We start from the raw sequence: 26,652 nt of genomic DNA on the forward strand, positions 1-26,652 counted from the left end.
GGTTTTTTGTTTTTTTGTTTTTCGCTTGCTGCACATACGCACATAAAGCCAATCAATTATGCATCAAATGACTTTTGAATCTTTACTTTTTTTGTCTTTGCACCTTGAAAGCATGGCTGCTGGCAATGACTTTGTACGCCATCAAATAACAATGCTTAATTGGCAAGCGACTGGCGCACAATACAAGCCCTGCTATGATGCCGCAAACAGCTCACGGAACGGGGGGCCACCAGGCTGCTCCCACCTCCCAACCAGAAGAACGGCAGATAAACCCCCGAAGAAAGCGAACGGAACCCAGCGTCAGCCGGCTCGTTGCTTTCCATACCTGCTGAGTGTTTCTGGAACAATCCGTTGCGTTCTATTCGAATGCCTGCCTGTTCACGCCGGCCACGGCTCGGCTCGCTCGTCTAGTAACAGAGGAAGGAATTCATTATGGAGCCTCCGCCGCTTTATTTTTTTTTTCTTAATATAAAACATGTTTCGGTTAAAATTGGCCATATCAAAAAACGATCAAAAAACTCTCTCTTTCCCGGTTAAGAAGCCGAAATGTGATTTGCCCGAAATCTTCCGTTTTATTGCTCGTTTTTGAGATCCCGCAGCCGTCGCCTATCTCAGGTAACCCGGCTTCTCGAGTCGCCTGCGGTTTGCTGCCGGACGCAAACAGCCCCGGCGGATGGATGGAGGAATGTTTCCCGCCGGCCCGAGGAGCTGAGATTAGGTTCAGACCGCAGGAGTCCTCGGCGATAAGAAAAAAGGGAAACATTTATTACCCACTTACTGAAAGATTTATTTCGGGTTTTCAGCTTTGAAAACCAAATTCATGCGGTTTTTTTAAAACATTCTGTTGCTATATTTATATAAAAAACTACTAATATATATAAAAATATCATGAAAAAAACCCTGATTTCTCATTATTTTGTGATGTAATATAATTATTGTTACATTTGTTTCTGTCCCGGCTGTTATGTGATGCACAGCGCTGCGGTATAGGATGGTGATTTACCATTGGAGCTATTCTAATTCACTGGGGTAACAGAAGCCCCCTACATTGCAGGGGCGCCCTGTCTAGTGGGGGCCCCCACACCAGTTTCTCCAACCTGCCCCTGGCCCGGGATGACCGCTAGGCCAGCACCGCGGGACATGCTGCCTCAGATCCAACACGTTGGGTCGGAGTGCCGGGGTGTGATGTCATGCGTGATGTCATGTGCGAGGACCGCTAGGGAGCAGAAGGGCGAGCCGGCCAACCCCCCCTGAGCCAACAAAGATAGATGTATGTGTGCAAATCAGTATGTCAGTACGTGTAGGTGTGTTGTATTTGTGTACAAGTATATTGGGGTGTGTATTAGTATATGAGTGTGTAAGTATGTTATGGTTTGTAAGTATGTTAGTGCGTGTTAGTGTGTTATGGTGTGTATCTGTTAGTATGTGTGTGTAAATATGTTAATATGTTACTGTGTGTGCTGAAGTATGTTAATATGTGTGAGAACATCTTACAGTATGTCTGTAAGTATATAAGTGCGTGTAAGCATGTCAGTGTATGTATGTTATGGGGTGTATGTGTTAGTATGTGTGCGAATATGTTAGTATGTCACTGTGTGTGTAAGCATGTTAGTGTGTGTGTTAGTGTGTGTAAGTATGTTGTTGTGTGTCTATATGTATGAGATGAGCATGCGTATCACAGGGGGGCCGCGGTATTTTTTGTTATGTCACTGCACACCAGTCATACCTGCTAACTCTCACGGTTTTTGCACCAGTCTCAGGGTGAAGGGGTAGATTCTCAGGGTTTTTACCCCAGTCTCGGGGTGAAGGGGCAGATTCTCAGGGTTTTTACCCCAGTCTCGGGGTGAAGGGGCAGATTCTCAGGGTCACCCAGTCTGGAGCCGACTCTTTCATATTCTCCTCTGATTCAATGATATCTGAGCGTCCCGATTATCACTTTTCTCCCTGCTTTATCACAGCTGGAATCCCTGCTTTAACACAGGTGACTTCATTGAGAATATCTTTACCACCTGACAAGTCACGGTTTCCATAACGACCGTTATTGGAATCATTCGGTTAATTGAAATGTTCCAGGTATGGTCATCATAAGCAGGCAACGTACAAAATCTTATGGTGACGCGTCGTTTAAAGGAGATTTGTCTCTGTCACGGGATGATGTTGCGGCGTGACACGTACATGCGCGCACCGCTGCCTCCGTCTCCTACCAAACCCCCCCAATTACTGCCTTAAATACAGAGAAGGAACAGATGTTTTATTACGTGGCCGCTCCTCGCTCCCGCTGCTGTACGAAGCTCACCTCCGTGACGCGGAGGCCCGGGGGCTACCCTCGCACACGCGAAAGAGTCGTGTCGCGGCACCTGTCACCAGAGCTGCTGCTAAACACCCCCCCCCCCTGCGCGCCACCACAGAGGGGGCAAACGCCGGGAACCGGCAAAGACGCAGCGAGTGAGAAACACGTCAGCATCAGCCCCGACGCCGCGCAGGTAACAGCTGATGATGGCCACGGGCCCGCAGCATCAGTCCTGCTACTTCTTCAAGGAGCCCATCCTGCCGAGAGAAGCAATCAGCCATCTGCCAAGCCGAACAGACCTTATCTACGTTAAATCCAGCGCTTAAACGCCCTCCTCGGCTCCCTTCTTCCTCCCCGTCGAGTGATTTACCTGCTCACTTAACAGAGAAACAAAAAAATATCAATTTGGCCTGATTTTTATCTCATTTTCACAGCTTTATTTCCCGGGCTGGAGGAAATATAAATATTCGATTTTCTCCATATTTTATAATAATGGAAATGATGGGACTTAAATGGTGTCTTTAAAAAAAAAGTTTCAAAATACTGTCTAATGGGTTAAATCGTGCGTACAAATATATAAATATATAGAAATATACTCCCTTGTGCCAGCTCAGCTGGCAGGCTGCACCATGTATCAAATTCCTGATCTGGAAAGCTGCAGTGCATGATCTGGGTACATTCATTGCTCCCTACCGTCCTTGATTCGTTTGGACAGTCCTTCTTTAGCCAAATGTCCTCTCTTTCCTCCCTTGATACTCCTCTCTTTTCTTACCTTTTGCCTCTATTTCCTTCCCCTCGCCATTTCTCCTTTCTTAACGCCTCCTCCTCAGTGCCCCTCTTTCCTCCTGTAATTCTTTCCTCCCCTGTGCCCCTTTATCCTCTGTTGTGCCCCTCTTTCCTCCCTTAATGTCCCTCTTTCTTCCGCTGTGCCCCTCTATCCTCCTTTGTCCCCCTCTCTCCTACCTTGATGCCCCTCTCTCCTCCCCCGATGCCCCTCTTTTCTAGGAGGTCAGAATGTTTGCTGGGTATGAGGGGATCGCAGGGTTCTACAGCCCTAAAAGCCCCGATAATGTGTATAGAAACAGCAGGAAATGGGTTAATAAATTAAACGGGGGAAATAAACCCCATTATTCTTCTTCTAAATGCCCCGCTCAGTGACACAAATACTTTGTAGGGTAGATTTTTGCCGTTGTGGTAATTGTACATTTTTTATATTCACTGATTCTAGTAAGTCTCAGATCACTTTATTTTTTGGACCCTCTAGAGGTTCTGATCTATTTAACCTATGAGGTGTTAGGAAGGTCTCCATCTAAATTTTTCCTCCCCGCGGATCTTAAACCTCTGTTTCCGAATTCAAATCGGCAGATTACGTTCGGATTTACCGTATTTGCTCGATTATAAGACGAGGTTTTTTTCAGAGCAAATGCTCTGAAAAATACCCCTCGTCTTATAATCGGGGTCGTCTTCTAATCAGACCTCAAATAGAGGTCTGATTAGGAGACTAAGATCCAGATCCCCCGCACCGCTGCAGGGGACCTGGATCCTCCTGTCGTCGCCCCCCCACACACACACACACACTTACCGGTGCTCCCGGAGGTGAAGTTGGCAGCGGGGGTTTGTATGCGTCCGTCGCAAATACCTTCCCCCGACTGTCAGAGATCAGAGTTCCAGAGTTCCTGATCTCTGACAGCCGGGGAAGGTATTTGCGACGGACGCATACAAACCCCCGCTGCCAACTCCACCTCCTTCCGGCTGCCGCGGAATGAGACGTCAACCCGCTGCCCCGGTAATACAGCAGGAAATTGGAAGCACCGGTAAGTAAGTAAGTAAGTGTGTGTGTGTGTGTGTGTGTGTGTGTGTGTGTGTGTGTGTGTGTGTAGGGCATTTCTGGAATGCCTTACACCCCTATATGCCACTCTGGCACTTAGGGGGTTAAAAGGCATATTATGGGGCAGAGTGGCATATAGGGAGGTATAAGGCATTTCAGGAGGCAGAGTGGCGTTAAGGGGGCATTTAATAGTGCACTCTGCCTCCTGAAATGCCTTATACCTCCCTATATGCCACTCTGCCCCATAATATGCCTTTTAACCCCCTAAATGCCAGAGTGGCATATAGGGGTATAAGGCATTTCTGGAGGCAGAGTGCTCTATACAATGCCTTTTAACTCCCTTAATGCCACTCTGCCTCCTGGAATGCCTTATACCTCCCTATATGCCACTCTGCCCCATAATATGCATTTTAACCCCCTAAATGCCAGAATGGGATATAGGGGTATAAGGCATTTCTGGAGGCAGAGTGGCACATAGGGGGTCAAAAGGCATACCATGGGGCACAGTGGCATATAGAGGGTTAAAAGGCATATCATGGGCCACAGTGCCATATTGGTGTGGCAAGCCTGGGGGCAGATGTGCGTAACTGGGGGACAGGTTGGAAAATACAAGAAATAAAAACAAAAAAAAAATATTTTTCTCAATCATAGCTTTTATTAAAAAAAATAGTTTACATGAATTAACATTTACTGGTAAAACTTTTTTCCTTTAGGGTCGTCTTATATTCAGGCTTTTTCTTTTTTTCCTAAGTTAATATTCAGATTTTGGGGGGTCGTCTTATAATCAGGGTCGTCTTATAATCGAGCAAATACGGTAAGTATCTCTCGGAGCCGAATCCCATCCCAGAGAGTTTGCTTTTCCCACCGGCAGCCCCCTAAACTGTATCCAATTAACGAAACACGAGACGGGCGCCACGGCTGCCAGAAGGAACGGCACAAAATTTATTCCGCCCCTGTAAAGCTCTATAAGTGCTCAGATCCACATTTTTCACCCCCCCGTCTCGGAAAACCGATCCATCAAGTTTAAACGGCAGTTTTTTGTGATATAAATCCACGGCGCTGAGCTTTTTATGGACAGCGCGAGTATTTTAGTAAACCCTGGAACACCTGTTCAAACAGGGGGAGCCTCTACGGAGGGCTCATAAATTTCCCCGCGTGGCACGGCGCACGCTGGCCACGGAGAATCACGAGCGAACCTCCCGGGACTCCGATCCAGCCTCGGAAACTCACGCGAAGACAGGACCGAGGAAAATAGTCCAGCTGGGAGCCATCCGAAGCTGCGCAAGCACAATGGGCGTTAAATGCATATTAGCAGAGACCGGGGGGGGGGGGGATTAAAAAGGGCTGTAAAAAAAAAAAAACATGTTAACCATTTGAGAGCCAAGGGCAAAAAATATCAGACTTTGACCCCCTCCTTGGTCTTTAAAGGTTTAAAGAATATCCTTTTCTTTTTATTTATTTTATAAAAGTATTTTTAATCTGTTGGTTTATCTCGGTTAAGAGAAAAGTTAAGAGAAAATAAGATGCTATAATTATTTTCGTATATTTCAGAGGCTTGGGGGGTTTTTAACCCAGTCTCGGTGGGGAATGGGGCAGATTCTCAGGGTTTTACCCCAGCCTCGGGGTTTCAGAGTGAATGGACAGATTCTCAGGGTTTTTTCCCCATTAAATATATACATACATTTAGAAACACGCCTTGTGTGTGCCATGGGAGCAGCTGTATTAGCTTCCTATTCTCAACATCTGCATGATTATTCCTCCCCATTAAGTTATCTCTTCCTTGTTTTTAAGTTGCTGGTTCAGGCGGCCTTTGGAATGGAGAGAGAGAAGAAGCAGAAGAATTTGATTAGATATATATACGATTGGTACCAGGGCTGTGGTCCAGGGTGGTCACGGTGTGGCCTGGGACATGGTTTTATAAGGGGACGAGGAGATGAGCGGGAGAAGGGTGGGGGACAAGAGATAAAAAAGAGAAAGAGATGAAAGAGAAAGGAGAGAAAGAAAAGGAGAAGAGTAAAGAAGGAGATAAGAAAAATGAGGAATGAGAGGAGATGGAAGAGATACAAGAGAGAGAAATGAGAAGAAGATGAAGGGAGAGAAGGTTTGTTTGCATCGATGGGAAGAGAAGAGGAGAAAAGAGAAACGAGAGACATGAAGAAAGAAGGAAAGAGAGACAGAATAGAGACAATTGAGGGGCCACACACTTACACATACATACACTCATACACACACACACATACATACACTCATACACACACACACATACATACACTCATACACACACACACACATACATACACACACATACATACACTCATACACACACATACATACACTCATACACACACACATACATACACTTACGCATATATACACACACATACATACACTCATACATACACACTGTGACAGAAAGCAGGGGATGATAATGGAGGGAGTGTTTATATCCCCTTATATTTTGCAGGGTGGTTACCCTCAATAGTTTTTAACTTTTTACCAGCCCCAGGGAGATGTCTTATTAATAATGAATTGTTGGATGTCTGTTATTTGTGTGTTTTGGGTCCCTGGGGTGGAGCATTTGGAGAGTAGGGCGGGCCGGGGCTCCACTCCACATTTTGTGAGCAGCCGAAGACCAGCAGGTGAGAATCCAGTCCGGAGATTCACAGAAACTCTCCTACTACTCACCTGGTTCCACTAATTAATGGGAGAGGCAGTTAAGTAGCCTCCTGATCTCAGAGCAAGGGAGATCATTTGGCTCCCTGAGAGAGAGCGGGAGAGCGGGAGAGCTGGAGAGCTGGAGAGCTGCAAAAATACCGTGTATTAGTTAGTGCTCACAAGAGCGAGGCTTTTTGTTTGGATTTATTTATTTTCTGTAATGCCTGTGGTGACGAAATAAAACAGGCCCAGCCTTTTATTTGACCCTCCTCGTGTCTGAGCCGTCTCTGCAGCCTGGTAGACTGTGTGTGAGTGAAGATTCCCGGACAGCGTACCAAAGTGAAGGGGTATTGTGTCACAACACACATACACTAACACACCCAGAAACTCACACACAGTCCCTCATGCAACTCGCTTACTCGTGTTAGGCAGCCCCATCGCACCCCATCCGCACCTCTGTCTACAAACCGTCCTCAGCCCAGCAAATTCCGGGTCATCGGACTCGAGATTCACCTCTTCTTTACGAGACTCTGCCGGCCAAACAGGGACCGGCGGCAGCCTTATTGGTGCCACACATTGCTACGTAGGTAGTTTTCATAAATAGATTTTGATTTGCTGAAAGCCGTGAAGGTGACAGAAGCCCCCTACAGCTCTGAAGTGTGCGAGGTAATGTAGACGGTACGAGACGCTTCGCCCGTTGAAAGGCTCTGCAGTCCTGTTAGTACTAATGTGCAGCACAAACGTTATAAAACAGCGATTAATCTGCACGAGGCTTGATTTATAAGAAGAGCGTGACTGATATATAAGCTCTGCAGCCAATTAGCAAATAATGCCGCCTTCTGCAAGTCAGCGCTTTCCTCACTTCGGACGTGTCCTGGGTCGATCAATCTCCGCGTCCATCGGGGGAAACGTTGACTGACACCAGAGACCGAAGGCTCGGGGATTCACAAACGCTGCGTGGGCCGGCAGGCCTCGGTTTGTTAAATGCCGGGACCGGGAAAAGATGGTTAGGATGCCAGGAGATTTTGATGATCACAGGATAACCCGTACCCTATTCAGAGGTTTATTCACCAAAACGGCTACTTCTGCGCTCTATATCTTTGGATATACCTTAAATCTATAGCAGGTGAAAAGCCCCCTTTGATGGCCCCCTTCTTGGCTCTGATACCCCTGATGTTCATACTGTTTACACATACACATCTATGCTAATACACAAACCCTTACATATACACATCTATGCTTATCTACACATACAAATCCACGCTAACACACAAACACTTAAGCATACACATTCATGCTAACACAGAAACACTTGCACATTCATGCTCACACACACAAATGCTTACACATTCATGCTCACATACACGTACACATTTAAGTTAACACACATACATTCTCATTCTAACATACATATATATACATTCATACATATACTTCCTCTCATTCACTCGCTCCCTCCGTCTCGCACCCCCTTTACCTCACTGGCAGCTTTCTCTCTGGCTACTTGCACACTGCGGGGTCACGTCAGCTTGCATCAAAACTCTTGGGGCCCAGTACAAAGCTAAAGATCTGCCCTGCTCCATCATCACAATGGGGCCACCAGGCCTTAAAGCTCGCATTGGGGCAATGAGGCCACAAAGTACAGAGTGGAGACACCAGGTCCAAAGTCTGCAAAGGCTCAGTACCAAGAAGTAGAACTTAGGGGGGCTCAGGCTTGGGTAATGGGCCACAAGGACCAATGAAGGGCCCATGGCAGGCCTCTCTGACAAAATCTATGAAATATATGTAATTTGGGGTTTTATTTCTCTGCGTTTCCCATCTTCTCTCCGGGAAACTATTTCAGGGGGAAGGAATAGCGAGACGGATTTTCCTGCCTCTCCCGCACCGATACATATTTATGTCTTTATAAGAGTATAGTGACTGCCGGAGACCACGAGGCCCATAAATCACCGTCATCTGACTTTCTCATATAAATCACTGTCACCGGCGGCCCCCACGGCATCTGAAGGGCCGCTCGACGTGGGAGTTTAACAGTAAAGACACAGACAGGGGTGACGGAGGAATTTTCACAGTGGGTCCTTTCAATGGCTTCCCCTCCACTTGGCTCTGACCTGATTTTGACAACAAGATCCATCACAATTTACTACATAAAAAGTGCGCATCGCAGCAGCGTGCGGCCTGCAGAGCCTCCATTGTTATCGCTCGGGATTGTCTTCTGAAACCCATTGAATGGGGTGGAAAAAAAACGCTTTGCGGGCCGATTTGGGATGCAGTTTTAGCTCAATGTTTATGGAGTTTTAAAGACTCGTATATTGGCTTCCAATGGATCATGATCTGGAAACGGCGCGCATGCACAATAATCACACCGTATGTCAGCCTCCGAGTATACTCGTAACTACTGACTGTCAGCCTCCGGGTATACTGGTAACTGGTAACTACCGACTGTCAGCCACCGAGTATACTGGTAACTACCGACAATCAGCCTCCGGGTATACTGGTAACTACCGACTGTCAGCCTCCAGGTATACTGGTAACTACCGACTGTCAGCCACCGAGTATACTGGTAACTACCGACTGTCAGCCACCGAGTATACTGGGAACTACCGACTGTCAGCCTCCGGGTATACTGGTAACTACCGACTGTCAGCCTCCGGGTATACTGGTAACTACCGACTGTCAGCCACAGGGTATACTGGTAACTACCGACTGTCAGCCTCCGAGTATACTGGTAACTACCGACTGTCAGCCTCCGGGTATACTGGTAACTACCGACTGTCAGCCTCCGGGTATACTGGTAACTACCGACTGTCAGCCTCCGGGTATACTGGGAACTACCGACTGTCAGCCTCCGGGTATACTGGTAACTACCGACTGTCAGCCTCCTTCGTCTCTGAAGATTTGTAAAATTGTAAAAATAGGGTTTTTCTTTTCTTTAACCCTGTCAGTGCCAACCACATTAGCTTCAGGCAACGATTGGCCCACTGAGCCGGCATGCTGACTAAAAACCATTTGATCTCTGCTACCACTCAGGGATCGGGTATTGTCATCCGACAGCCCCCCCCCACCGCTCTAAACCCCCCTTCCTCAATAAAACAAAAAATTGTAACAAAGTAATAAAATAAAAACCCACTAATAAAGCTTTATATCCGGTATATTTAACCCAAAAAAATCCCGCCAATATCCACAACCAGGGTGATGAGGAGGCCGACGGCAGAATGCACCGAGGTGTTCCAAAAACACTTGGAAATGTTTATATTTTCTGCCTATATTCTGTGTCTTTAACCCTTTATAGTGGCCTGGGGCATGTGTTTGATAAATAAATACCAATGGGGGGTTAGTACATTATTACATTTTACTAAATGGGGGGAATTAACAGAGAAAAATATGTTGTTCTGAACCCCGGCAGTCAAGGGGTTAATTGTAAAAAAAAATCACAAGAGTTGACATGTTTGTGCGTATTGTGTAATATTTCATAAATAAGCAGAAAGGGGATGTTGTGTAACGGTAACTTTTTATAGCGCCGGGTTCCGTCTTGGCCCGAATGTCGCAATTTCTCGAGGAGGAGATCTTTTTCACACAAATGGCCGGCGTTTAAGTTAAAATGAGTAAATGAATGAATCGGGGGGGGGGGGCGCGGAGGTTTCGGGGATGCCGGGAGTCTTTCCGCGATTTGTCGAGGCAGCCCGGTAACCTTTAGCCTATTAGCGCAGACGGCAGCGGCAATTGCCTCGTATCATCCGATTTCCATTAGAGATAGCGGCAATAAAGGGGCTCGGGAAACGAGTGAAATTAAAGCCAAATTGAGTATGTGGCAGATGCTTTCTAAATGATAGTTATTGTGAGCGGCGCTCCGAGCTTATCAGAAGCTCCATTAATTCCCGGGCTTTTGATTAAAACATCCCGGCTAATTCCATTCCAGAGCTGGACTTTATTTATGCAGAATCCGATTAATTACGTCCCCAAACATCCCCGACCCGTTCATCCGCTGGCGGCGGCTGCTTAGAAACGCAGAACATGCGCCGATCTGCCCGTTGGTGGCCAGGATTACAGGCGCAGAGTCAGTGCATACCTGCCGAGTGTCCGTGTTTCGTGTGGCCAGTCCCTTAGAAACTTCCATCAGCAGATCAGACGTTTTACACCCACAGGGGGTGGCCAAGGGTTAAGGTGCCGGGCAAATGTAACGGGCACAAGGACCCCGATAACCCCTCAGGAGCGTTGTATCCCTCTACCTGCTGTGAGAAAGGGGGTCAACGTTTGGATTTTTTACCCCTGCCAGGCTGTTAAATCGCATTAGTTACCCACATTTACCAGGGTTGCCATTAAACATCTTGATTAGTAGATTATCAGCGTCCTTAATAATGAGATATTCATCCCCTCCCCCGCTTTATTTTCTATGACCCACCGATTTCTTCGCTCGTGAATTTTTACCATTATGCACGGTCATTACCCCGATATCGTGTCCTTTTCCTTCTCTGAATACCGATCTCTTTCATCACTGTCACCCTTTTGATGCACTTATAGAGGGTGGTGGATTACTTTACTGAGAGGGTGGTAGATAAGTGGAACAGCCTCCCAGCAGAAGTGGTAGAGGGTAATACAGTGAGGGGATTAAACATGCATGGGATAAACATACGGCTCCTGAATCTAAGACGAGACCAACGACTGATTAAGGTCATCATTCTATGATTCTATGTAGAACATTTGAAGAATAACATCTCAAATCTTTTATCCCCAGCTAATAATACTTCTTTAAAAAGTCCCGAAATAAAGCGGGGCATCGGAAGAGATTACAGCGTATCCTTCAGGGAACTTCTTCTGCTTTCATGTTATGTTCTGGTAGGAATTGTCGCAAAGACAATGCTGCCTGTACCATGCTTTCCTGGTCACTTTGGGGTCACTGAAAAGAAATACAGATTTTATGCATTAAAATAACATGAATTGCATCAGTAATCCTGCGCAGACGGGGTTAATGCTGTAAATGACTATTGTAGCTGGAAACGGCTGATTTTTAATGGAATCCCTTCATAGGCGTACAGAGGCCCTTTATCACTCCCATCACCCCTGTGTTCCAACGGCCCTTTATCACTCCCATCACTCCTGTGTCCCAATGGCTCTTTATCACTCCCATCACTCCTGTGTTCCAGTGGCCCTTTATCACTCCCATCACTCCTGTGTTCCAGGCACGTTGCTTTTGCTGATCCAAGTTTAAGTTTAAAAGGATAATTGATGGTCAGAAAACCCTTTTGCGATTATTACAGCCAGAAATGTCCTCGTTTTCCATGAAAGCAGCTCAGTGACCCCAAACTTTTGAACGGTCGTGTGTTTATATACCTTCTCTGTTAACCCCTAATGCAACATATGATACGATTTTGTTGCAGCCATTCCCTAACAACGGCAGCCAATTGGTTCTAATAACGGCCCGTATAGAAACCATAACTTGTCAGGAGGTAAAGATATTCTGAATACAGTCACCTGTATTCAAGCAGGGATTCCAGCTGTGATAAAGCAGGGAGAACAGCACCAATTGGGACGCTCAGATGTCATTAAATCAGAGGAGAATATGAAGGAGTCGGCTCCAGACTGGGTGACCCTGAGAATCTGCCCCTTCACCCCGAGACTGGGGTAAAAACCCTGAGAATCTGCCCCTTCACCCCGAGACTGGGGTAAAAACCCTGAGAATCTGCCCCTTCACCCCGAGACTGGGGTAAAAACCCTGAGAATCTGCCCCTTCACCCCCAGACTGGGGTAAAAACCCTGAGAATCTGCCCCTTCACCCCGAGACTGGGGTAAAACCCCAAAGATTCAGGGGGTAAATCTGACTGTTGTGAGGTATGATGTATAGCAGTTTGTAACGCCAATAAAAATCTGACTTATCAGACTTCATAAAAACAAAGAAAATACGGATTTCTTACAAAAACATCCAAAGAGATTACAGCCTCGGCTCGTCTTGAAGGCTCCGGATTTTTGACAGCTGTGCGGTGGGCACCGGAATCGCGCGTCCCGTTGGGTCCGCCGTAACTGGAAGGTTTGACGAGGTGATGCAAGAAGTCTGAATCCCCGTGCGAGGAAACGACGGGAAGGAAAGAATAAAGAAAATCACATAAAAAGGCAGAATTGATTTGTTTATCTGTCAATCATATCCGCCGCTTCCGCTCATGGAATATCTTCAGCGATAAAGAGCAGAAAGCCGATAACGCGGGACGAGCGGGAAACCGCGGAAATCGTCAATATTCTGATAAAGTGTAGGATTTCCCACCTGCTAAAACGATTTATTCCACGCGACGTGACGTTTGCGTCCGGGACCTGCGCTTAGGAGCATCGCCGCAGTGCTGCTTACGGCTTTCTCGCTGCGTTGTTGAGATATGACATCATAGCCAAGTGTTTTGCATCAGGTAGAGCGGGACCCCATTTGCACCGGAAACCCTTTTTGCCCCGCAAAGAAGCCCCGTTTGCGTCAGGAGAGGGTTTAAGGACGGAGCGGGTTTCTAAGTAAATGGAGAAGTCCGGCCCTGTGTGAGCCGCGGCCTCCATAATGCCGTCACAACTCATACTAACACCGCTCAGGACTGTTTACAGCCGCGGTAGATTCGGGATCGCCAAGTTGTTGTGGGTTAGAAAAAGCCGCAGAGATGCAAATTAACTTCTCAATTCCCCGAAGCCAGTAATTCATAGAAAACCACGTACCCTCAACCTCAGGCGGAAGGATGGCGGGAATATGTATAAACCATTAGCAGTTATGTCAGTTCAGTAGTCTTGGATACATTTTGTGTGCAAGTGGATTAATCCCAGCTGTGTGCAATTTATAGATAAACCATTGAGATTACATTAATCATACATTATACAGGGCGCAACTCACTGATTTAACTATACATTATACAGAGCGCCGACTCACTGATTTAACTATACATTATACAGGGACCGGTCACTGATTTATCTATACATTATACAGGGGCCAGTCACTGATTTATCTATACATTATACAGGGGCCAGTCACTGATTTAACTATACATTATACAGGGACCAACTCACTGATTTAACTATACATTATACAGGGACCAACTCACTGATTTAACTGTACATTATACAGGGACCAACTTACTGATTTAACTATACATTATACAGGGACCAACTCACTGATTTAACTATACATTATACAGGGACCAACTCACTGATTTAACTATACATTATACAGGGACCAACTCACTGATTTATCTATACATTATACAGAGCGCCGGCTCACTGATTAAATTATACACTAAACAGGGGGCCGGCTCACTGATTTAACTATACAGTATACAGGGACCAACTCACTGATTTATCTATACATTATACAGGGAGCAACTCACTGATTTAACTATAAATTATACAGGGACCAACGCACTGATTTATCTATACATTATACAGGGGGCCGGCTCGCTGGTATCACCGGGGGTTAATATGGTGGTAAGTAAGTTGTTGGTAACATCTGGTTGGAGGTTCTTGGCTGTCAGTGCTGGAACTTCAGGTCAGGGTGGGGGCATCCGGGTTTGTCCCTTCCTTAAGTGGTATTTGGTTCTGGTACCCGGATTACTTGGCAGGCTTGGTGTGTTCATTGTGTTTATTGTATATATTTACATGTTGGTGTTTTGGGTCATTGTCCTTGTTAACGCACCGATGTTGTTTCAGGTTTTGGCGTGACAATGACTCTAATAAATAAAATTGGCTGCGGCCTTTTCTTATGCATATTCTATGGTGTGTGGTGTCATTATTGGGGTTAAGCCTAGCCCGAAAATCGAGGCTACAACAGTCATGCATACTCCTGGGTTAGTGAATAGCACCAACATGGTCTGGAGATAAGTCAGAACTGCTGGGAAGCTGCTTCTAATATACCGTATAATGCAGACACCCCACTGACACACTGTATGTGCCCCAAAGCAGTAAAATGTATACATATATACGAGAACATAACAGGAATGTACCTAACGTGAACTTTATAATCTCTCTAATAACAATATACAGAGCCCCTGGCCCGTCTGCTTTGGGCATACATGTACCAGGGCCCCCTGGCCTCGTCTGTGACCTCCTGATTCAAACTTGTACCATGGCCCGGGTTTGTAACCGCAGGATTACTAAAGGTCAACGAAGCGTTCCCATAAGCGTCGCTTTGGCGCTTAAAACACGAGCCAAGTTCCCTGTTCGTTTAAATTAGGAAACAGATGACGAGGTGATTCCGGTCCCCAGAGCTCCGGAGCCGCGGCTTAACGAAAAGCACTTCTGTTTACATTTTTTAAATGTGATTTCACGTAATATCTGAGATTTTATGTGGTAAACAGAAGCCCCGCTGTGTCCCATGTCTGCTTAGTGGCGTCTCCCGTATGTAGATGCTGGGTCATGGTTAGGAAGGGAGAGCTTTTCTAGCTTATACAGTAGAGGGGTGAGAGGTCTGTGAAAAGGGTGAAAGGAGCTAAACCCCACCAGAGGAGATTATACGGATGGGGAGGAAAATGATACATTGAGGTTTATTATTCGCTCTGGTATCATCCACCGCATACATCCCGTCATTAAAGGGACACTCCAGACGTCATACGCATGTTAATGCATAAGATAGCTAAGAGGTCCCATGGAATTTCCATCATATTCCCCCTTGAAAGTTGATGGGGGGTTCTGCGGAAAGCTTTGGGGGATTCTAAGGAGAAAGTAATAATCTAAAATAATGCTTTAAGTACTTAAACTCAACACAACGCACCCAAAAAACATCCAGATTCCCTATAAACCAAGATGGCGGAATTATCCAACTTAAGACGACGGTTTTCAGATGCTAAAACGGGTCAGACGCATTTCAATCAGCGAGAAGATCCCGAAGAACGCTATCGCCGTCCGCAGACACCGAGCCAACTCTAATTTTCGGATAAGCGGCGGGTTTCGGAGGCGAAGAAATCCTCCTATAAGTCTCATTTCTTTAGGTATTTAATGATAATGGAAGCTAAGATGGCAGCACGTTGGATTTCTTTACATATCCAAGCACAAAGTAATTGGCTTTCTGGCGCCGATCCCCAAGAAACCTTCAATACCAGATGCAGCCGGCTTTCGAGGTCTCGTCCAATCTCAACAAATTGATGTGTAACAAATCCTGTTTGGTTGTAATACAGCGATTCCAAAGAAGATGGATTTTTAGAAAGATGGCCCTCGCGCCGTCTATATTAAGCTTTAGGTTTTCGGCTCCATGAGGAAAAAAAATATATATATATTTTTTTTTAAATTGTACATTTTTTCCAGAGAAGCCTTAAAAAAAAAAAAAACACCCAATACAGGCGGCGTAACGTGCGAAGCAGGCAACCTAGAAATTGATTCCCTTTAATATGCCGAGGACACGGGCAGTTGCCTCGTAAAATGTTTCAGAATTAGAAATACATTTTCAGTTTATCAATTTTTTCTTTTAATGACGCATATAATTAGTGTCCCTTTTTATTGCGATCAGAGTTACGCACATAATGAAATGAAAAGCTACAGATTGATATGTAAATGCTGATTTCCATAAATAACGGTTTGGTCTCAGATTACAAATTATTTTACATATACGGTATATATATATATACATACACACACACACACACATATATTTAAAAGAGTTAAAGCAGTAAACGCCTGGCTTTGTGAGGTATTATTTGGGACTGCCTCATAAACAAACAGGACTATTGGGTATATATATGTTTTACACATATATAAATAAAATATAATAATATAACTGTATGTAACCCCTCCATTTTATCAGCTGCTGGTCCCTATGACAAAAATATGGACCCTGCAGCACCCTGTAGAGGATATTAATCCCAATAACCGCTGTGCAGCTGGTCATGTGACTGGCTCCACCAATGAGAGCTTCCACACAAAGGAGGGAACAGTCTGAGGAGATTCTTTAAAGATGAATGTGTCTGTGACTGGCCCCCAAAGACATAGAACTGTTCCCTGGGGACCCTCACATCGGGGGGCACATGATGAAGACCCCCACTGCCTGTGCATTCAGGGGTGGGTACAGCCACATGCATCTTATGCAAGTATACCAGCAGTAAAGACCCCAGATATAGATACCCAACTGTATAAATACCCCACGGTATAGATACCCTACCGTATAGACACGCCAGATATAGATACCCCACCATTTAGACACGTCAGATATAGATACCCCACCGTATAGACAGACCAGATATAGATACCCCACTGCTCTTCAGACAGGGGCATTATGACCCAGCAAGTGCCAATCAGATACTCTATGGAGGCAACGGGCGTTGCGCATCGCGGTCATTCAAGGATTGATAGGATTTGGGTCTGGATATCCAGAGATGGTGCGTTAGTTAGAACTATTATTACTTGGGTGACGCTGTAATCCCCAGGGAGATGATTAGTACGGCATTTGGGTGCAGGTGCTAAACAAGTCAGGCATATGGGTCCCTGAGGTGGAGCAATGGGAGAGCAGGGTGGGCCAATGCTCTGTTCCCACGTTCAGTGGAAAAAAACCTTGCCGGCTTTTCCATGAGGCTAGAGGTCTGCAGGATCCAGTCCGGGATTCCTATGGGGCCGGCATCAGGAACAGGTGCTGGGCATTAAAACCCCTGGAGCCGGAGATCAGAGAGACTGTTGGGGGAAGAGGAAGTTTCCCTCGGCAGTCTCCGGGTCGCCACAGCGGCGTGTCCCTACAGGGGGGGCTCTGGGTAGCCAGAGACATAAATTTCCTGGGTATGGCCACTAAAATTGAGGTTTCCATCACGGTCTCCATCTTTCCGTACCTCTAGTCTACACTCCGCACGGAGCTTCTGCCGAAGTACCGAGTGTCTGTCCTTCATAGTCCTCCAATCTCAATAAACCTGGCTAATTAGCATCCCGACCACTCAATTAATTAGGCAGCGCTCTTAATTATGACAAACTACATTATCTGCTATAGCCCAGAGTGCAGCTGACATTAGCGTCGGGTTGTGTTCAGTAAGAATTTGATTTGAGAGGTGCTTTATTGAGCAGAAAGACATATGATAAGATTAGGATAATCAGTGCTAGTAAGTCAGTGATATTGGCTTGTCGCTGCCGAGGGCTACGGTTATAAAGAGACCGAGGAGGGTCAAATCCGCTCTCATTAAAAGCTGGAATATAACGGAAAGTCCTCGGTCAGAGGCAGCGATTCGGTGAAGCAGCGACAAACGCGAAGGTGCCGATCTCAATGGGGTGAAAGAAATTGGATAGAGAGGTTTATTGGCTTCGTGGAAGGAAAGGACATTTGGACGCGGTTTTTTTTTTTTCACTGAAGAATATCCACATTTACGGTAGGAGAGGACACTTTTTTATCTGCGGACTTTGACCAGTCGAGTAACTGAACGCAGGGCTTCAATCAGACCCTAAACCTGGCGTTAACCCTTTAAATGAGGAGCACTCCCTGCTTTCAGCAGAGGCAGCCAGCGGAAAAGTAAAAAGAGAGAAATGTAAACAACTAAAAAATGCTTTCATCCAATTTCATACAAACGGAGTCCGTGCAAAGCGGAACCCAGTGCGCTCCGTTACCTAAACAGTATACAGGGGCCGGCTCGCTGATTTATCTATACATTATACAGGGGCCGGCTCGCTGATTTAACTATACATTATACAGGGGCCGGCTCGCTGATTTATCTATACATTATACAGGGGCCGGCTCGCTGATATAACTATACATTATACAGGGGGCCGGTCACTGATTTATCTATACATTATACAGGGGCTGGTCACTGATTTATCTATACATTATACAGGGGCTGGTCACTGATTTATCTATACATTATACAGGGGCCGGCTCACTGATTTAACTATACGTTATACAGGGGCTGGCTCACTGATTTATCTATACATTATACAGGGGGCCGGTCGCTGATTTATCTATACATTATACAGGGGCTGGCTCGCTGATTTATCTATACATTATACAGGGGGCCGGCTCGCTGATTTACCTATACATTATACAGGGGCCGGTCACTGATTTATCTATACATTATACAGGGGGCCGGTCACTGATTTATCTATACATTATACAGGGGGCCGGCTCGCTGATTTATCTATACATTATACAGGGGGCCGGTCACTGATTTATCTATACATTATACAGGGGGCCGGTCACTGATTTATCTATGCATTATACAGGGGCCGGTCACTGATTTATCTATACATCATACAGGGGGCCGGTCACTGATTTATCTATACATTATACAGGGGGCCGGTCACTGATTTATCTATACATTATACAGGGGGCCGGTCACTGATTTAACGATACATTATACAGCTCATCTTTTTTCCAGGGTAAGACAAGGCAGAGGTGATAACCTAGATCAGACCTGGGGCGTCACTCTTCATAAATACATCACTGCTCGTGCCTTCCATGCCAGTCCCTCTTTTCAGAGGATTTTAGCCTTTAATCGCAGAGCCAGACTTTATTCTCTCCTTGAACCTTGGCCTTGACCTCAGTCCAGCCTGTCCGCGAAAGCCCTTATCTGGTTGGGTGAGGAGTCCGTTTTGGGCCATAAGAAGACGTGAGAGCGAGCCCGCGCCCCCCCGTCTGATCACATGACTGGCAGCGTTTGCATGCGAGGGAGCGCCTTCTGATATCCCAGAAAAAATCTAATTAGAAACATGAGTGACACCTCGATACCGTTAGCGGCTGCGCGAACCCCCAAACAAATCAATGCTTCCCTCGAGAAGTGACAACGGCTTAGTCATTTGGACTGTAAGAAAGTAAACATCAAGGACAATAACTTTCCACACAAAAAAAGCCGGCATTCTTTATATTTTTTTATGTTTCCAGAAGAAAGCGGAAGCTCCCGTCAGCCTCTATCAATAACACGTCGCGATCAAGGCTGCTAATTCTGACAAACATCCCCGTAATTATCAAGCCGGGAGGAGAAGAATTATACAAACGAGGGGAATAGAATACGACGGGAGGAGAGATGAGAAGAGACGAAAGTCACGTTAGAAAATAAATAATTGGCTCGTCTGTCCCAGCATTTCTAATGGCCACAGGGGCAAGAGGGGCACTTTTGTTTTATTGGGTCAACTGAAGTGATTGGCACCTCAGTGGTCTCTTCCTCAGGCGATAGAAAGACCTCTGAGGCCCTTTATGTTTCTATCTTTTCGTGTGCTGCCTATTGGTAAAAAATTTAATCTGCGAATAGAGACTATTTAGTATATTCAGAATATTCTGAATGGTGTCACCTGTATTCAAGCAGGGATTTCAGCTGTGATATAGCAGCAGTCGGGAAGCTCAGATATCATTATGAGACCGGGGGTTAAGGCTTCTCTTTGTGGCTTTTCCATACACATTAAAATCACAGATCGGCCCCATTCGGCCCCCGTCTAGTTGCTCGTTTTTCCTGCTGTAAAGAACTAGACCTTAATCACGTTGCAATTTAAAATCCTTTATTTTTTTAGTGGCCTTATGTGGCTGCCCACACATGCAATGAAAGGACTATAATGTCGTTAAGGTATTGTAGTCCATTAATCTCCCAAATTAACCCAATAGGTTCTGGGCAGATACGGAGAAACTCCTGGGCCACTGTTTGAGATTCAGTTGCGATCCTTTTTTTGTAGGTGGAAACTAAACGTTGTACATCGCTGCAGAATATGGTGGAGCTATATAAATCAGTAAATAATAATAATACTGATCATAGAACTAACTTCTAGGTCACCTCACCTAGAGTATTGGGGGGAGTTCCGGAGACCCCAACTCCAGAAGGATATGGACTCGTTGGAGAGAGCTCAGAGGAGGCGACTGAAATGGGGAATGAGTTACAGGAAAAAAATGATCAGGAAAGACCGAGGGATCTCAATATATCCGGGCTGGGGGAGAGAGAGGAGAGACGGGGGAGATAAAGGGATGGTTGAGAGAAATGGGATGGGGGAGAGGAGAGGATGGAAGAGAGAGACAGGGAGAAAAGAGAGATGAGGGAAAGAAAGGATGGGAGAGAGAGATGTAAATACACGAAGGGGGTTAAGAAAGGACGGGGGGGGATTTTATTTCAAAGGAGTAGAAAAGTTACAAGAGACCGGAATCTACCACCAGAGAGTCAGAAGCTGAGATGGAACGGAAGGAAGTTTTACTTTACTGAGAGGGTGGTAGATAAGTGGAGCAGCTTCCCGGCAGAAGTGGTAGAGGGTAATACCGTGAGGGGATATAAACATACATGGGATAGCCATACGGCTCCTGAGTCCAACGACTGGTTAAGGTTTGAGCTCTTATAACAGCTACAAATATTTGGTGAGTGAAACGGCTTTTATCCGCGAGTAAATTCTGGGTCTCAGTGGAAGAAAATATTTCCCTGGGGATTTTTGCAGGGTCCGTGTAACGCTTTCTCGGGGTCTTTGTCCACGCGGATAGATAAACGCGCTCTGCCTGTTTATTTGAAATTGGGACTAAAATCAGGAAATTCACCGGGTTTTTCTTCCTTTCCCTCTGAGTTTAACCCTTTAAGGGTAAGTGATCCCAAAGGCTGCCCCTGCCGCTCCGACGGCGCGCATGGTGCCCCAAGTTAACATCTAAGCACCTGGCTCGGGAACGGGTCACACGATTTAGCCCTGTCCTTCCCAGCTAATCACTCACAGTAAATGGGAACACGAGGGCCGCTGAAGTGCCCAGCGGCCCCCGCCAGAGGCTTTTAAACCAGCTCCTGTGTTTGCTTTGGTTCTGGTTAATGGAGGCCAGCGAGGGCATTAGGAGGAGGGCTGTGATGAATCGGTCGCTGGAGGAGATTGAGGCCAAAGAGGATTAATATGAAAACCGCTTGCCTCGGAGGCACAGAGCGGGGTCTTCGCCGCAGCCGGTCCTTTGTGATTTTTGTGTCGTTTTGGCTCTAATGAATGTAAAAACACAAATATTAGCGATCGAGTTGATTGACGTGAAGCCCCAGGAGCTTCTTTTGGGAGCAGGGCCGGTGCTCTGGTCTGCCGGCTGTCCCGCACGGAAACACTGAATTTTCCCGTAGAAAAGGCCCATCCGGCCCGTCTAGTCGCCCATTTTCAGTCCTTGGTCTCGTCTTAGATTCAGGAGCCATATGCCTATCCCATGCATGTTTAATACCCTCACTGTGTTACCCTCTACCACTTCTGCTGGGATGCTGTTCCACATATCCACCACCTTCTAATTGGTGGATGCTCAAAGTAGTTTTTATCAATTTAGTGGGGTTTCCGGTCTGTGCATCCGTCTCTCTTTCCGATTACCCTGCATTTGCCGTAGCGCTTTCCCCCTTTGTCCTTGCCGAGCTGACAGACGGTTCCCTCTGCCCCATCTTGCCCTCGCCAGAAGCCCCACTCGATATCTGATGAGTGGACCAGAGCTAGGAAGAGTATAGAAAGTCAGCATATGCGATGTTTGCCCCGTGGGACAAGCGGAAAACCTGCAACCTCAGAGAAGAACCAGGCTGGAGCAGGTCCGACGTCAGCCGTGATGGATCACCGTTTCTTCTCCTGTGTGCTTACACCTAGAAAATAACGTCTAACCCCTGAAGAAATCACTGCGAGAGAATGTTTTTCTCTCTCTCTCCCTCTGTTCTCTTCCTTTGTCTAAGAAACACAAATAAAAATAGCATAAAATGGGAAAAAATAAATCGTATTCATTTCAAAGGCTTGGAATGGTTTTTTGAGACGGAGAAGCTTTGCGGAGTAAAGGAGTTATTGGCGATGGTTTCCATTCCTGACCTTGGCATGATCCTTAACTCTGGAAGTCCCATTCTCTCTGAACTGAGAAGAAGAATGATTGCTTACTTAGGATTACATACCTGCCAGATGCCCCTACTCAGTAGGGCCAGTCCCTCTTTCTTTCCCTGATGCCCCTCTTTTCTAGGAGCTCAGAATGTCTGCTGAGTATGAGGGCATCGCAGGGTTCTACAGCAGGTCCACGCTCTCCATCTGGCACCCCGGACAAATGCTAGAGGGGCCGATCACGTTCTGCAGTGGGTGGATATGGCCGATTAAAAGTTAACATGTGGCCTGTGTTTTCCAGCCGTCGGTCGCACTTATGTCATCAAGGGGCAGCTGGCCTTAAAGTGCCGGGGCCGCCTCGTTATCCCCACTCCGGAGATATAGCAACAGCAGGAGACGCTTAGAAGACTCAAGTCAGCTGAGGCTCCCATGACGTGACTTTGCTTTGGTCCTCATGGGACTTCATATAGAGGAGCAAGTCCGGCTCTCCGATGGTTTGGCTCTTGTTGGTCCACAAACTCGCCCCCCCCCCCACCCACCGTTAGTGCATAAGTAAGCCGGGCATGATGAACTATAGACAGAAAGAAAGAAGGAAAGAAAAGATGGAATTACAGCTAAAAGAAGAGACATCCATCAATCTCTAATGAATTCAGGAATGAAGCGGACTCGGTAGGAGAGGCCGTCCCACCCAAACAATCAAACGAATGAAAGTTGATGAGCTGGGAAGCGTCAGACGTCAGCCGCGATCGCTCAGCCGCTGCCTCATAATTACTGCAAATGGTCAATTAAAGAAAAATTAGCATCGGCGCGATATTACCGGGGTGACGAATGAGCCGCGCGACTGGCGAGATGCAGCCCGTCCGGGATTGGTCCGCCGCTCACGGGGTGAAAGGTCACCGGGAAATTCAAGGACTTTTTTAAAAATTTATATTTTAAAGAGACATGGGGGGGGTACGTAAAGTGGCCCTCTTCCCCATACTGAAACCACACTGCCGCACTACCACCGCAGCACGATGTACCCCTGCCCCCCCCCCCCCGTACCCACGTAGGAGGTAAATCTATAAAGCAATATATAGAGATAATATTAAGCATCGCACTCCCAGCGGGCGGAATGAATGCCCTTTATTCGGCTGGGAGGGGTAAGAGGGTAATTACGTTTTTTTTAGAGGCGCTCTGACCCCTGACAGACGGGTCCGTCCTTCACGTCTCCGACTCTAATAACCGGACGCTTCCATGAATGAGAGGAGAGCGGCTCCGGAGGGAGGCAAATCCCCGGCCGTTCATTTCACACTTGTAGAGGGATTAGTTTAACGTGCGCGAGGGAGGAAACGGGCTCTTTTATCGCATTGAAACACGCTGCTAATTCAGCACAGCCCCCCCAGGAGGAGCCGCGGCTTAATCTCCGTATCATGCTGTCCCAGAAGGGGCTCATAGACCCCCCGCCCCCCCCCCGAACGGGTCCCTGGGACTAATGAGTGCCGCGACCCGGCGTCAGAACAGGGGCATCTAAACCGGCAGGTGCCGAGCTACAGAGCCTCGCTTACACATATCCTGCGTATATCTGCGTTAACCCTTTCAGCCACAGATAAATAGGAAAAGATATGAATTTCGATACGTCGGAATGTTTTTTTGGCAAAAAAGCAAAGATCTGGTAACATTAAGGAAAAAGACAATGACATCATAGTCCTGCGGTCCCGACCTCATTCTCCGGGGTCTGGCAGAATTGTGACTCTTACCTCCCGAGCTCCGCGTCCCGAGGGGGGGGGTACGCCAACCTCCTGATGTTTATCCTAAGCGGGACTATACGACAACCCCCCCCCCCAAAAAAAATATATATATATACAGGCAGCAGCCCGTTGCAGACTTAGAACCCCACATTCTGGTTTAAAGAGCTTGCAATCCGTTAAGCGGTAGAACTTACATTCTGGGCTGACCTTGGGGTATTTTTCTTGTTTTTATTATATTTATTATATTTTATTTTTGGCATATTTGCCCCCAGAAGCATATATCAACAACTGTCAGCAGCGAATGGGGAGTTGTTGGCCCCTGAGGGCCGTCGGGGACCTTTTAGTCCATGGAAAACGGGGGGGGCACTATATATTTTCTTCATTCATTTTTTACAGATTTCTATAGAAAAAAAAGTTTTAATCCCCGCAGGGCTTTCCATACCGTTAACCTCGCCGCTTCTCATTGGTCGGCTGCGCAAATTAGAGAGGAAAGGAAACATATCGGGCGCTTTCGGACCACAAAATGAGATCATAATGAGCTAATTTGTCTAAAATTAGTAAAAGGTTTTATTACAAGGCGGCGATTAGTAATAGTGGGATATCGCGAAAGGAAGATTAGAAACCTTTCGGAAACGCAGCGTCTGTACTTATGGGGAGGAATAAACCAAAAAAAAAAAGGATTGTAATTGGTAGATATTATCTATAAAGACGTATTGAAACTTAATCCACCCACAGACAGGGACGAGTTATTTAGATAAAAAAATAATAAATGACCAAAAGAGCAAATAACTAACAGAAACAGCGTTACCGAATTCTGTGAAATTTGGCCTAATTTCGTTTTTTTATGTGTTTGACGCTTTTATCGAGTGCGAGCGATGATGAGTGTATCGGCTATCGGGAATATCTATGAAACAATAAAAACATTGTATGTCAACGGTAAAGGTCACATGTTCGCGTGTAATTCAGCCCTGACAGGCGACCAAAAATCAATTCGTCCGTCTATAGAATTTCACAACAATATATGGATCAAAAAAGGAGAGAAGCGGAGGCCGGAGATTCCGGGGGCTCCAGCGGGGGCTCGGCTCGCAGGCACAGGGCGATGATTAGCTGGACAGCCTCCCGCACCCCATATAATGTATAGATAAATCAGTGAGCCGGCCCCCTGTATAATGTATAGATAAATCAGTGACCGGCCCCTGTATAATGTAAAGATAAATCAGTGACCGGCCCTCTGTATAATGTATAGATAAATCAGTGAGCCGGCCCCCTGTATAATGTATAGATAAATCAGTGACCGGCCCCCTGTATAACGTATAGATAAATCAGTGACCGGCCCCCTGTATAATGTGTAGATAAATCAGTGAGCCGGCCCCCTGTATAATGTATAGATAAATCAGTGACCGGCCCCCTGTATAATGTATAGATAAATCAGCGACCGGCCCTAAATAATGCATAGTTAACGTCATCTCATTGGTTGATTATTATTATTATTTATTGTGTTATATAGCACCATCAGATTCCGTAGCGCTGTATAAAGGGTAGACACAGGACATAACAGGTAGTATGTAACATAACAAAAAAAAAAATCTGAACATACATAAGTGTCATGGAACAAGGCCGCCTCAGATCTAGTTGGGTGGAGTCATGACCAGTGGCGTATTTACCTTTGGCACTGCCCTACTACTAGCCCCTCCCCCGCAGAGCCCTCTGTAGTGTTAATGAGCCGGTTGAGGAGATTGGTGATCTTGTTTTTAGCCGGCCCATTGTCATAGAGTGATCCGCATGCCTGGGAACCTCCTGCCCCCGCCTACCCGTCCGCCACCCCCTCCCTGGTGGGACGCTGATGCTGTTAGGTGGCCCAATGATGTCGCAGGTGGTCCCTCTGACGTTGTTGGACACATGACACTGTTGAAGGGGGAGTGGGGGGTAGTGGGACGCGTGGCAACGCTGGTCCCACAAGCCGGAGTTTCTCCGCATTCAGCCGGAGAAGCATCATTTCCCTGGCACGGTGATCGGGCTCCCTATTCAGCGGGAGAGGGGCTCCACCCGGGACCTGCCACCCCAGGCATGCTTCTCCGTGACCCAAATCTGAGGAACGCAGGGGAGGCCAGAATAATGAAGAGAAGGAGACCGGGACACGGAAGTGGAGCATGAGAGAGCGAGTGAGGATGAGCGACAACTTTAAATCCAACTTTAAAAGAAAAAGGTTTCACTGTTAAGAATGTCTATTTTATACCAAAACCGGAAATATTGTATTTAGGGATTTTCTCAAATGTAGTACAGTCTTCCCTATCACCGTAACCCCAGGGAGATGATCCGTTCTGTAAGTTTAAGGAAAACACGGTGACCTTGTTCTGAGGCCATTTGGCACATCGGGGAAATGCCCGGTGGGCCGCCTGCTGACAGTGCCCCATACTCACCCAGTCCCCTCCTCGGCCTGAAGGCTTGCAGGAGAGCCACATATTCTTGTT

The sequence above is a fragment of the Spea bombifrons genome, chromosome 5 (assembly GCF_027358695.1).
Source record: "Spea bombifrons isolate aSpeBom1 chromosome 5, aSpeBom1.2.pri, whole genome shotgun sequence".
NCBI classification, from domain to species: domain Eukaryota; kingdom Metazoa; phylum Chordata; class Amphibia; order Anura; family Pelobatidae; genus Spea; species Spea bombifrons.